This window comes from Saimiri boliviensis, chromosome 8, assembly GCF_048565385.1.
Source record: "Saimiri boliviensis isolate mSaiBol1 chromosome 8, mSaiBol1.pri, whole genome shotgun sequence".
Lineage (NCBI taxonomy): Eukaryota > Metazoa > Chordata > Mammalia > Primates > Cebidae > Saimiri > Saimiri boliviensis.
The window spans coordinates 114,618,525-114,632,198 of NC_133456.1; the positions used below are offsets into that span (position 1 = coordinate 114,618,525).

The 13,674-nt window shown below is 44.7% G+C and overlaps 1 protein-coding gene and 1 pseudogene across 1 annotated transcript in view; one reads left to right on the forward strand and one right to left on the reverse strand.

The window, feature by feature from the left end:
- PFKFB3 (6-phosphofructo-2-kinase/fructose-2,6-biphosphatase 3) overlaps positions 1–13,674 on the reverse strand; it is a 259,701-nt gene that overhangs the window by 112,499 nt on the left and 133,528 nt on the right. The gene's annotated exons all lie outside the window — the stretch shown is intronic.
- On the forward strand, positions 10,813–12,717 carry LOC101049331 (syntenin-1-like; annotated as a pseudogene).

The following is a 13,674-nucleotide window of genomic DNA, read 5'->3' on the forward strand; positions in this document are numbered from 1 at the left end:
AGGATTTTAGGACTTTCAGGCATCGTTGGTTTTTTCTGGGCAAATGAGCCATAATTTTAATTAGGTTTTCCATACAGTGTGTGTGTCAGTTGAGTTCTTCCTGGAGAAGACAGTAGCAATGTTTGGAGTATAAAAAGTGGACTGGGCCGGGCGCGGTGGCTCACGCCTGTAATCCCAGCACTTTGGGAGGCTGAGGCGGGTGGATCATGAGGTCAAGAGATCGAGACCATCCTGGTCAACATGGTGAAACCCCGTCTCTACTAAAAATACAAAAAATCAGCTGGGCATGGTGGCGTGTGCCTGTAGTCCCAGCTACTCAGGAGGCTGAGGCAGGAGAATTGCCTGAACCCAGGAGGCAGATGTTGCGGTGAGCCGAGATCGCGCCATTGCACTCCAGCCTGGGTAACAAGAGCGAAACTCCGTCTCAAAAAAAAAAAAAAAAAAAAAAAAAAAAAAAAAAAAAAAAAAAAAAAAAAAGTGGACTGGGGAGTCATACTTGCAAAAGGCAACTGGGCAAGGGGAAGGTCACACCATGATGCAGACCCGGCCATGTGTCTTCCAGCCTAGCAGGGAGCTCCAGAGCAAAGGTGGCCTGTACCTCACATGCAGAAGGCTGGAGAGGATGCTACTCCCACTCTGCAGTACGAAAAAGCTTGGCCAGGTACAGTGGCTCACACCTGTAATCCCAGCACTTTGGGAGGCTGAGGCGGGTGGATCACTTGAGGTCAGGAGTTCAAGACCAACCCGGACAACATTGTGAAACCCTGACTCTACTGAAAATACAAAAATTATCCAAGTATGGTGGTGCTCGCCTGTAATCCCAGCTACTCAGGGGGCTGAGGCACAAGGATCCCTTGAACCTGGGAGGCAGAGGTTGCAGTGAGCCAAGATCATGCCACTGCACTCCAGGCTGAGTGACAAAGCAAGACTCCATCTCAAAAAAAAAAGAGTTAGTTGAGTGGGGGTAGAAAAAGCTCAGAAGCATATTTAAATCATAATTTTTCCTGAACCCAGGGTGTCCGGTGTTGGGCAGAAACAGAAAGGCTCTGTGCCACTGCCTTTTGACAACATTGACCACTGGTGGCCATCCTGGTGAAAGTATGACCTCAGCTCACTCCACATGGCTCTGCCATTGACCGAGGTGCCCCTGAAAAGAGCGTGACCTTAGCTCAACAGCAGAGATCCAAAAGGAGCTCATAGAGCTTTTTAGCCAACCACACTCTTCACAGCTGGGCAATGCGTCGTGAAGGAGGATCCCAAGTGGGTGTCTGTGTGTCCTAACGGCAATTATCTGTGGGTAATGGGATTATGGGCATTTTGAAAAAAAGTATTTCTGCCTCTTTGCATTTTCTGATTTTTCTGCAATGAGCATGTGCTTCTTTCCTGGTATTTTCCATGCTCTAGACTGGTGCTGGGCCACAGCAGATATTCAGTTACGCCAAAGTTAATGGAATGGGTATAGAGAGGAAATCATTTCTGCCTTTTTGCTTCCAGATTATTCCAACATATGGGATGGTTTGGGGAGTGGAGATACCCTATTTATAGGCAACGTAAATTTATCCTAAGCTTTAGTTCTCAGGAAACAGTGACTGTCCTTGCTTGGAATGTCAAGGGACATTGCACAATTTCTAGAAGTCCGGATTTCGCACCCCATTCCTCTGTATCCTCACCCATACCTGTCCCCTATCTGCCTCCTCTGCCCACCGCCTTGGCGTTAGGGTGAGTGCTGAGATGTGCAAGGCAGCAGTGGGGGAGTTAGCCGCTGAGCCAACAAGACAGAAAAAGTGGTTTTCTGTTTAATTTCTGTTTAATTACATTGGTCTCCAAGGCAAGCCCAATTCAGTAGCCATTGAGAGCCATATCATTCTTCCTTCATCCCAAGAGTGATGATTTTAGCACCCATTATGTGCCAGGGATTAGGCTGGGAACTGGGGACATTGAGATGAATGAGCTGTGATCTCTGCTCTTCATTAGCTCATCATCTAGAAGCAGAAAGAGATTAACAAATAAATCATGAAAACTCAGCACAGCCAGTGCAAGGATAAACTAAAGTACAAAGGCAAGAAGGGAAATTAGAACTGATCATTTAGGCGAGATGGAATCAGAAGAGTCTCACAGAGGAGGGGCTGTGTAAACTGAGTCTCAAAGTGTGAGCAGGAACTTACAAGGGGAAAAGCATCATGCTCGAAGGAACCGCAGCTCGGCAGGTGACGGCAGGAGACAGCACGTCACCCTGAGCAACCAGTCCGGCAGCACCAAACATGTCCAGCAGCTGGGGCAGGTCGTTTTTACACCGTCTCCATCAGGTACTTACAGTGATAATTATGAAGTTAAATGAATGATAGTAATGGCCAGAGTGAAACGGCCGATGGTGGCATTTTCCTTTTATCAAACTTTGTGTGTCTAATCAGACAGTTGCAACAATTACCAGTAAATAGCAATAAAAGCAAAGCATTTGCAAAAGGTAAAAGGTAGGCAGCTATGAAATCACGTCACGGACGTTTAATTTTTTGATTTGTCCTTTGGTTTTCAAACAAGCAATCATTCAAAAGCAGTCTCGTGTGAAAGCTATCATCACATTTATTAAGAGATTTCACACACTAGCTAAAACTTGCTCTAGCCAAACAAAAGTGTTCTACCTCCCAGTTCCCACAGTTCCACCGGTTTAAATTTTAAACACTGAGTTAGAAATTCCAAGTAGTCACATAGGATGACAAAGTGAAATCACTCAAGTTCTGCTTCTTGGTCTTTTCCAGTCACTGGTAGTCACTGGTTATTTGAATCTACTGTTTAAACAGAAGAATACACAGCTCTCACTCAGTCCAAAGTTGGCTAGAAGGATTCCAAACTATCAACAACTTGTACCTGAAACCGGGGCTTGTGGCTCAGTTGATGTGTGTTGGAAGCTGACTGTGAGCAGTTGGCTGGTCTCCAAATTCACTTCCATGTATAAAGTAATATTTACAAACAAATCACTAATAAAAATCTGCTAATGTGAAACCTTAACATATTATTAAAACTCAGTCAGCACCCCAGCAGCTGTTTAGAACTCGTACCAGAGATTTTTTTTTTTCCTGGAAGGTGTATTTAATAACCGATAATGTTTAGAATTGCCAGCACATGGCAAAAGCGGATTTTAGCCTATCCGTGATTGTTTTTACATTTCTCTATGGGCAATGTCCCCATTATTGCCTGCACCCCAGGCAGATGGCTCCCACAGCCCCATTCTTGGCACGCCGCTGACAGTAAGTATTTCATTAGAGCTGAAACTTCAGATAAGATAGGAGCCGAGATGGAGCGGCAGCGGTGAGAGATGAGGACAGGTGGGCAGAGCCCAGGCAAAAACAACCTGGAAAAAAATCTGTGCTTTATTCTTCCAAGATACAAATCATCCTGGCAGATAGACAAGAAGGAGCTTTCAGTCCCACGTCTGTGTTCTTTACCGGAAAGTTCAGCCAAGCTTTCCAGCACTCCACACAGAAGCCTGTCCAGGTGGACCCCTCTGGGACATGAAGAGACAGCCAAGAGTCCCGGAGGCCAGAGCAAAGGGCAGCCCTCCTTGCCGCCCCGAGATCAACCCCCAGAGCTTTCCTGTAACCTACTTCTTGGCTACTTTGTCACTTTTCCTGCGTCATTTGGCACGTTTTCCTGCCCCCATTTCTTATAAACGAGGCCCTCCTTAAATGTAGTCTGTGCCTCTACTTGCAGAAACGTGCGATTCTTGGCGCTATTTCAGAGACCTGGTTTGACATTGCAGCCTTTATATCTTATAAGGACAGATAAAGAGGAATGCAGTGTTCCCAGCTCAGGGAATATCTGACTTGGACACTTTCAGGCAGCTCCCACAGTATTACTACTGCACACCATTGTATGTTTGCCTTTACAAAGCATTTTCTTTTTGAAACGAGGTCTCGCTCTGTCACCCACGCTGATGTGCAGTGGTGTGGTCTTGGCTCACTGCAACTTCTGCCTCCCAGGTTCAAGTGATCCTCCTAGCTCAGTCTCCCAAACAGCTGAGATTTAGTAGAGAAACCCTGTCTCTACTAAAAATACAAAAATTAGCCAAGTGTGGTGGTGCCACCACGCTTGGCTAATTTTTGTATTTTTAGTAGAGACAGGGTTTTGCCATGTTGACCAGGCTGGTCCCAACCTCGTGATCTCAAGTGATTTGCCTGCCTCAGCCTCCCAAAGTGCAGGGATTACAGGTGTGAGCCACTATGCCCAGCCAACAAAGCACGTTCTTGACTATAATCTGCAGTGGCTTGCTGGTGGGTCTTCCATAGGGAACCTGAGAACTTCTGCCAGACAAGGAGGAATCAGGGAAAGCGAAAGGCCACAGGCGGCAGGAACAGAGCTACCTGGGATCAGAGGTGGCAGGAACAGAGCTACCTGGGATTGCGGTGACTTTCTGTGGTGGCCTATGCAGAGAGATAGGGGAGCATGGGAAACTGGGGGGGAAATCAACTCACATTCCTGTATTGATAGGTCATTTTCCTATCTGAGAAAGGGCTGTGAATTTCCCTTTTCTGTCAAGGGCAGGATGAAAAGCAGTTGTGATATGACGAGGTATTATCTCCTTCATCCATTATCTCAAATGTTAATTCATCTTTCTGGGTTTTCATATGTTTCTTCTTTTAGTATTTAATGTGTAGGGAAATCTGTTACATTTTAGAAAAGCAAGCCTAACTTCAGCTATTTGTTGATCTGAGCCCATGGCCATCCACCACACTGTGACAATGGCCTCTGGCCTGTCCCACAAACCCAGAGGGAGGCTGAAAAAACAGCCTGTTTCCAGCCATCTGAGGACTAAGTGCCCCCAAAATGCCACTTAACCATTCCACAGACATTTTCTAATGCAACTTTGAGAGGTAACGCAATATCCAAGCCAGCTTGCACCCTGAGTTTCTGCTTTGATAGATGCATAGGGCCCAGGGACAGGAGACAAAGCCTAGAATCATCATAAAAAACTGGAAGCCCCCTTTGCCCAAAGGCCAAATGCTCAGAAAAAGAGGAATGAGAAGGCCGAGTGCGGTGGTGCCCACCTGTAGTGCCAGTCATTCGTGAAACCAAGGTGGGAGGATCACTTAAGACCAGGAGTTTGAGGCTGTCATGAGCACTGATCACACCTGTGAACACCACTGCTCTCCATCCTCGGCAACATGGCAAGACCCTGTCTCTAAAAATAAAAGGAAGGAGAAATTAACCCGATGTAAACAACAACAACAAACCTAATGTAAACTAGACAAAACCTGTTTGTCTTGACCTTAGCTCTGTGGGGAGAAGGGGAAAAAACCTGCCCTTAGAAGTTGTTACCTCAACCCAGATTCCAGGCAGATTTCCAGTCTGAATTCACATTACCTGTGTGATCGGAAAAGACCCATTTGGATATTGAAGTGTAAAGTGTTCAGGGATGGTAGTCCTCCCAGGCAACTGACAGGAGCAGATATTCTCTAGAGAGATTACGGCGCTTCAACCAGGCCTTAAAGAAGTCCCACAGATAAGGTAGCTAGGAAAGTCAGCAGCTGACAGTAAAAGATCTTTAAACACGAAAGAAAGAAAAGCCCTCTATGTGCAAGCACACAGAAACAGCAGACAGCAGAATCCGACCTGCCAGTACTTCAGAGCTGGAAAAAGTAAATGAGAAGCTTAAAACCAAGAGCAAGGAATGAGAGATCACAAGGAATGCCTAAGCATGCTTGAAAAAAAAAAACAAATTTCATAAATATAGGAATACCTAATAATTGGCTGGGCATGGTGGCTCACGCCTGTAATCCCAACACTTTGGGAGGCTGAGGCAGGTGGATAACTTGAGCTCAGGAGTTCAAGGCCAGGCCAGCCTGGGCAACATAGTAAGATGTCATCTCTACTAAAAAAAAAAAAAAAGGATTCCTAATATTTTAAATTTCAAATGGTAAGAGACGGTGGCTCACGCCAGCAATCCCAGCACTTTTGGAGGACAAGCAGAGCAGATCACTTGAGATCAGGAGTTTGAGACCAGCCTGGACAACATGATGAAACCTCGTCTCTTCTAAAACTATAAAAAATCAGCCAGGCATGGCGGCTAAGAGATAAAAAGAACATATTAGATGTGATTAATATTTAACAGTAGTAGTAGCCTGCAGGGGGATGTGCCATGCTGTACAGAGAGACAGAAGGATTCTTAGGGTGTGCTGAGCTGTGGGGACTCGTGACCCCAAATCTACCACGTCTCAAGGAACACAGGTTTAGTTCTGCTCCCTATAGAGTAGACGGCCCTGCTGGGCCAAGTTATCATCAGTTACATCAGTGCTTTCCAGCGAAAGTAGAAGGGAGCTTTCCTAAGTCTATCTGTTATTGCAGTAAGTAAACAATCTGAAAATTCAGATTTGCACAGTTCGTCTTTAAGAAGGATTCTTCACTTTAAGAAACAATGTGTGTCTCTGGGGCACTAAAACTCTTTGCTTAGAAAATAGATCACAGCAGCACTCTGTGTTGATGACTTCTCCACAGGTGACTCAGGGACCCAGGATCCTTTCATCTTGGGTCTCTGCTGTCCCCTGCACTCTCTCTTTCATCTGGATCCGGCCAGCCGCAGGTGAGACTGTGGGGAGCACCGGTGTCTTAGAAGCCTCAGCTAAGAGCTGGAACACTTCACTCCTATTCTGTTCTATTGGCTGGAACTCACCATCAACACTTATCTGTCATTTTCTTGATTTTTGTATTTTCATCAAGAGTAAATAAATGCTATTTCAGCATTCACTGATGTCATTTTTTTAAAAACTGGACCTACTAATGTAATATTTAAACTAATAAAAATTGTAATGTGAAACCATTATTGCACTCTTTGACTAAACCTTACTTTGTTGTGGTGGGATGTTGCCATATTGCACCAAGTGCTCATATTTTTATTAGAATCTTCATTCTCTATTTATGAATAAAGCTAGTCTAGACTTTTATTTCTTTTTCTTCTTTTTCTTGTTTTTGCATTAAGTTTCTGCTACCTTTGTAAATAAATCAATGTATTCCTCATGCAGCATATATGTATTTATCAGTCTTGTAAGGTTAGAACTGTCCATAAATCCTAAAAGAGTTTAGGTTGAATTTTGGAAGATTAAAAACAAAAATGAAGTAATAAACAAATAGTTGCTGACAAACAACTATCCGTGCTTCGTAAGGTGAGACCTAAGCTTGATCCTATCCACATGCCCTGGACCAGATCCGAGGAGGCCCGAGTTCTCATCTCTGCTCTGTTCCTCTGCTATCTCACAAGAGTCATGATGTCCTGTTACCTCAAGCACCCTTTCTATGCAGAAAGAAGGCACTGGGGAGATGTGATGTCCAAGGTGCCTTCCAACAGTCTAAGAGTTTTTCTAAATTTCAAAGATGACTTTCCCAATGCAGAAGCCAAGAAAGATCACATTTAAAACAGACACACACACACACACACACACACACACACACACACATACACACACAAAATAAAATGCATATTTTTGGTTTGGGCTCCTATCTGAAAGGAAGAGAGGTGTAGAAAAATCACATCAGGCCCTTCCCTGATGCAACTGAGCTTGAGCTGAGCTCACTCTGTCTCTAGAATCTACCACCTATTCAATACATACAAGTGTTTATTAAACATCTGTTATGTGCCAAGCGCGGTTAAAATGCATAAGACATAGTCTCACTTTGAAGAGTTCTCAGTCTTGTGGGCAAAGGCGGGACGTTCATTGTGTGGCCTGAGTACACACAGGAAGGCTTGAGAGGATGTGAGAGGAATATGAGGAACAGATGCTGCCCTGGGGTGGCTCCCGTCCCGCCCGAAGAGACACAAGGCAGCCAACAACCACAGAACCCTCAAGTGCCAAGCCATAGGCACTGACCCTAACTACAGTAGGAATTCTGAAAAGGCAGAAAACATTTAAGTGATCTTAATATCATCAGACCTGGCAAGGCTTAATCGTCCTCCCTCTTCACTAAAAAAAAAAAAAAGTTTCAGTGGAATATTCTGAGCAGGCACTGTGCTAGACTCTGGGAATGCAAGCCCAGGAAAGCCCACATGATGCCTTAAAATGCTCAGCAGACAGTGAAGCCGACGTGGTGCTGCAAACCAGGGGCTGAGTGACGCCTTCCACACAGCCTCGGCCTTCACGCTGCCTAGAAAGTGGGCACTGTTGGCCGGGCGCGGTGGCTCAAGCCTGTAATCCCAGCACTTTGGGAGGCCGAGGCGGGTGGATCACGAGGTCGAGAGATCGAGACCATCCTGGTCAACATGGTGAAACCTCGTCTCTGCTAAAAATACAAAAAATTAGCTGGGCATGGTGGTGCATGCCTGTAATCCCAGCTACTCAGGAGGCCGAGGCAGGAGAATTGCCTGAACCCAGGAGGCGGAGGTTGCGGTGAGCCGAGATCGCGCCATTGCACTCCAGCCTGGGTAACAAGAGCGAAACTCCGTCTCAAAAAAAAAAAAAAAAAAAAAAAGTGGGCACTGTTTCAGAAAGGGGCTGCACCTCTGCTGCGCTTTGAAGGAAGGGTAGAAGTTAGCCAGGGAGCAAGGCTGGAGGTAAGGGGTTCTAAACCCAGGAGACACCAAGAGTATAAAATTGGGTAAATTCCTGAAAAGTCAAGGTTGAGTGATTCCTGTATAAGGAGCAGAGGTAGTGAAATCAAAGAGAAGAGAAACTTGAGGCCAGTAAATTATTACCCTTTATTGGTCTTAACAGATGGGAACTAACAATATATCCCTATGAAAGATCAATATCAGAGTGAGGCTCAAGTTCACCTCCTGCAGCCTGTGACTTACGGCAGCACATTGACTCAGCTATGCCATCTGCACAGAGGAACGTTGGGACAACGTGGGGATCCGGCACATGCCAGTGAGTCTCTCTCTGTTCTGATGGTGGGATGCCACCCTCCTGGGTCAGCTGACTCAACCCCGCCTGTAAATCCTAGTCAGGGCTGTTGGTGCCCAAGGCAGAATCCTATCTACCTCTGAGTAAAGACAGGAACAGGAGCCGGTTTATCTAGAGCAGCAACACAACCATCACTGAAAAAAGCAAATACCATTTCTGAAATTTGCATGCAGAATGCATGGTATCAACTCACGAGTCTCCTCAGGAGTGTGAGCCGTTAACGCTTCGCTAACCACAGCGATTGCTATCAAGGCCATCATTTCCAATCCTACAAAGGAAACACTAGGAAAAACAGAATCTAAAAGTTTTCTTTGTCCGCCTAAAGAGGAGGCAATCGATCTAATTTGGGTGTTTTCACTACATCTGAGAAGGAAATGAAATCAGGATGCATCGGCACGGGTTGCAGGCTATGCGGCCAACAGAGACGGCCCAGGCATGTCCTCAAGAAGCTTAGAATCAGGTGAAGAAAATGAGATGTCATATAAATCACCTAAGCAATGGTTGCCACAGCACTATACGCTTTTCAAAATGATTGGCATCACTTGCAGCCACCAAATGCTGCATTCCTTTTTGGCACCAACAGATCCAGCATGTTTTCAGGGAGCACCTGTGTTGGGGTGCGTTAAGAGATCCATCTGGAAGACCACAAAGACATTCAGGACCGTTCAAAGCTAGAATGCTCCTAAGCAGCTTCCCAAGATCTAGGCCTGACCTTTCAGGATGCCCTGAAAATGCACTGAACAAGGCCAAGTGTAGTGGCTCACACCTGTAATTCCAACATGCTGGGAGGCCAAGGCAGGAGGCTTGCTTGACGCCAGAAGTTCAACACTAGCCAGGGCAACATAGCAAGACCCCATCTCTGGAAAAATATTTTAAAAATTAGCCAAACATGGTTGTGTGCCTATAGTACCAGCTACTAGGGAGAGGAGACAAGAGGAGCTCCTGACTCCAGGAGCAGAAGGCTGTGGTGAGCTGTGATCACACCACTGAATTCCTGAGCAGAGAAAGACCCTGTCTCAAAAAAAAAAAAAAAAAAAGAGTACCCTGAACTGTAGAAGAAGTGGACTCTGCATTCTGCCACTCTCCTACTTTCCTTTCTTGAGCCAGTTTCCATGGGCATTGCCCAGAGTAATCTAGGGTAACCTACAGTAGAAGCAGAACTGAGCTCAAAGAGTTGAGACAGAAGAGAAATGTGTTTGGCTTGGCTTAAGCCAAGGTGATACTAGGCCAGGTCACAGTATCAGCTCCACCTTTTCCCTTCAACTTTTACTCAAGAGATCAGACTGATTTATAAGATAAACAGACTGCTAGCCAAGAAGTCTCCTTCCTCTCTCCTTCTTTCTGTTCTGGTATGTTCCATAACTAAATAGAACCTAGTGACTTTTGGTGCCAGCCCAAGTACTAAGAACCTCTTCAGTCTGGAAGTGAAATGCATATGTTTGTTCATTCACATTCTTGACAGATGAACAGACTGATACCCCCAGGAAGTCATCAGCAGAAGAGAGACAGGTCTTCAGGAACATCTGTGACTCAAGGTGTTAAACAAAACATTCTAGAGACCTATCTACATGAGTTCCTTTTACCCGATACATTATAACTGACTTTCAACAGAAAATTACACAGTATAATAAAAAACAAACAAAAAACCACACATTCTGAAGAAACAAAGCAAGTATCATACACAAACCCAGGTATGGCAGAGATTTGGGGATTATCAGACCAGAAATGAAAAATAACTGATTCATATGCTAAAGGCTCTAATGGAAAAGTTGGACAACATGCAAGAGCAGAGGGGGAATGGAGGCAGAGATGGAAACTCTAAGAAAGAATCAAAAGGAGAGGCTTGACATCTAAAACTTACTTATGCAGAGTGACTGGAGGTGGCAGTGGCAAACAGGTCCTTGTGGTCTATATGAATCCTGCAAAAATGTCTCTCTCTCCGTCTCTTGAAGACTTGAAGGTAGACAAAATACTTCAGGCTCAAACTGCTTGATATGGCTTGGCTGTGTCCCCACCCAAATCTCAAATTGTAGCTCCCATAATTCCCTTGTATCATGAGAGGTACCCAGTGAGAGGTAATTGAATCATGAGGGCAGGTCTTTCCCATGCTGTTCTTGTGATAGTGAATAAGTCTCACAGATCTGATGGCTTTATAAACGGTAGTTCCCCTGCACACACTCTCCTGCCTGCTGCCATGCAAGACACAGACTTAGCTCCTCCTTTGCCTTCCGCCATGATTGTGAGGCCTCCCCAGCCATGTTGAACTAGGAGTCAATTAAACCTCTTTCCTTTATAAATTACCCAGTCTCAGGTATCCCTTTATTAACAGTGTGAGAAGAGATGAATACACTGCTTTTTCTGTAAACCTTGCCAACCCAGCAATTTTGTCAGAAGCTTCTGTTCACATCTCTCAAAATGGAAACCTCTATCCCAAACTATATCCAGAGCTCTCTCAATTACATGGGGCTGAGTTTAAATGAAGAAGAAATATGTGCAGATATGGCTATGGTTTCTGGAGCACAAATTCAGGGGCAGTTGGTAGCAAGACCTTCCAGTATGAATGATACAATAATGGCTCCTGTGATGGATAATGATGTTGGAATTTGTAGAGCAGAAACTAAGCAAGGGATTCATGAAGCCATTTTGTGTAATGATCAACATGGAAAAATTGGACTCAGGCTTAAACCAATAGATAATGGCATATGTGTTCAGCTAGTCAAGGCTAGTTCTTCAGCCTCATTGGTTGGTCTGAGATTTGGGGACCAAGTACTACAGATCAATGGTGAAAACTGTGCAGGCTGGAGCTCTGAGAAAGCACAGAAGGTGCTCAAATAGGCTCTCAGAGAGAAGATTACTATAATCATTCATGACAGGCCCTTTGAATGGACAATTACCATTCTCAAGGATAGCATTGGACATGTTGGTTTCATCTTTTAAAATGAAAAAATAGGCCAGACGTGGTGGCTCACGCCTGTAATCTCAACACTTTTGGAGGCCAAAGCAGGCAGATCACCTGACGTCAGGAGTTCGAGACCAACCTGGCCAACGTGGCGAAACCCCATCTCCACTAAAAATTAGCCAGGTATGCTGGTGCACACCTGTAATCCCAGCTACTCAGGAGGCTGAGCCTCAGCAGGAGAATTGTTTGAATCCAGGAGGCAGAGGATGTGGTGAGCTGAGATTGCACTGCTGCACTCCAGCATGGGCAAGAGAGTGAGACTCCATCTCCAAAAGAAAAAGAAAGAAAAAACAACATCCATAGTGAAAGACCATTCTAGGGCAAGTGCAGTGGCTCACACCTGTAATCCCAACACATTGGGAGGCTGAGGCATGCAAATCATCTGAGGTCGGGAGTTCGAGATGGTCTGACCAACATGGAGAAACTCCTTCCCTACCAAAAAAAAAAAAAAGCAAAAACAAAAACAAATTTAAAAAAACAATTAGCTGGGCATGGTGGTACATGCCTGTAATCCCAGTTGCTTGGGAGGCTGAGGCAGAATTGCATGAACCTGGGAGGCACAGGTTGTGGTGAGCCAAGATCGCACCATTGCACTCCAGCCTGGACAACAAGAGCAAAACTCCGTCTCAAAAAAAAAAAGAGAAAGAAAATTCTGTAGCCAGAAATAGTCTTCTCACAGAACATAACATCTGTGAAATCAACAGAAAGAATGTCATTGGATTGAAGGACTCTCAAATGGTAGACATACTGTCAACATCTGGGACTGTATTTACCATTACAATCATGTCTGCTTTCATCTTTAAACATATCATTCAGTGGATGACACCAAGCATGCTGAAAAGCCTAGTCAATCACACCATTCCTGAGGTTTAAAATGCACCACACGACGGAAATGTAGCTGAACGTCTCCAGTTTCTTTCTTTGGCAACTTCTGTATTCTGCACATGAAGCTTTCCCAGGACCAGCGAGTCTATGCCGCCTGAGGACTTTTCTATCTCACATTATGTCTGGGAATCTTACTGTTTCATCTGATACCTTGTTCAGATTTCAAGAGAGCTGTAGCCTTATCCTGGTTTTACAGAGGTGAAATTTTCGAGAGATTTACTGACTTTCCTGGAATAGTTTCTCTCCTGGAAACAATGATTTTATAAGCCATGGTGGTTAGCATGACTGACACAGGCTTAGCATTCACCTTTCTCCTAGGTAATGAGTAGTGCTGTTCATGTTACTTTAGTTCTATGGCATATTTGCATTTTTAACACATGCTACCATAGTACACTTAGAATGATTGCACTTAATTTTTTTTTTTTTAATTCTGTGTATGTGTGTATAAAATGCCAGTTAAGAACACCAGCTTCAGCTGGGCGCCTTGGCTCACATCTGTAATCCCCGCCCTTTGAGAGGCCAAGGTGGGGGATTATTCGAGGTCAGGAGTTAGAGACCAGTCTGGTCAACATGGCGAAACCTTGTCTCTACTAAAAATACAAAAATTAGCCAGGCATGGTGGCACACGCCTGTAATCCCAGCTACTCAGGAAGCTGAGGCAGCAGAATCGCTTGAACCCAGGAGGTGGAGGTTGCAGTGAGCCAAGATCAAGTCACTGCATGCCAGCCTAAGTAATAGAGTGAGACTCCATCTCAAGAAAAAAAAAAAAAAAAAAAAAAAAAACAGAAAACCAAAAACTAAACCACTGGTTTCATTCCATGTAAGCATTAAACAGCGTATGTAGGTCACAAGAGGCTGCGATGACTGACTGTTCTTAAATCTTAACTACCTTTACTTAATGTGTTTAACTATGTTAAGCATCTAGAGTGAAAGCTGAAATATAAT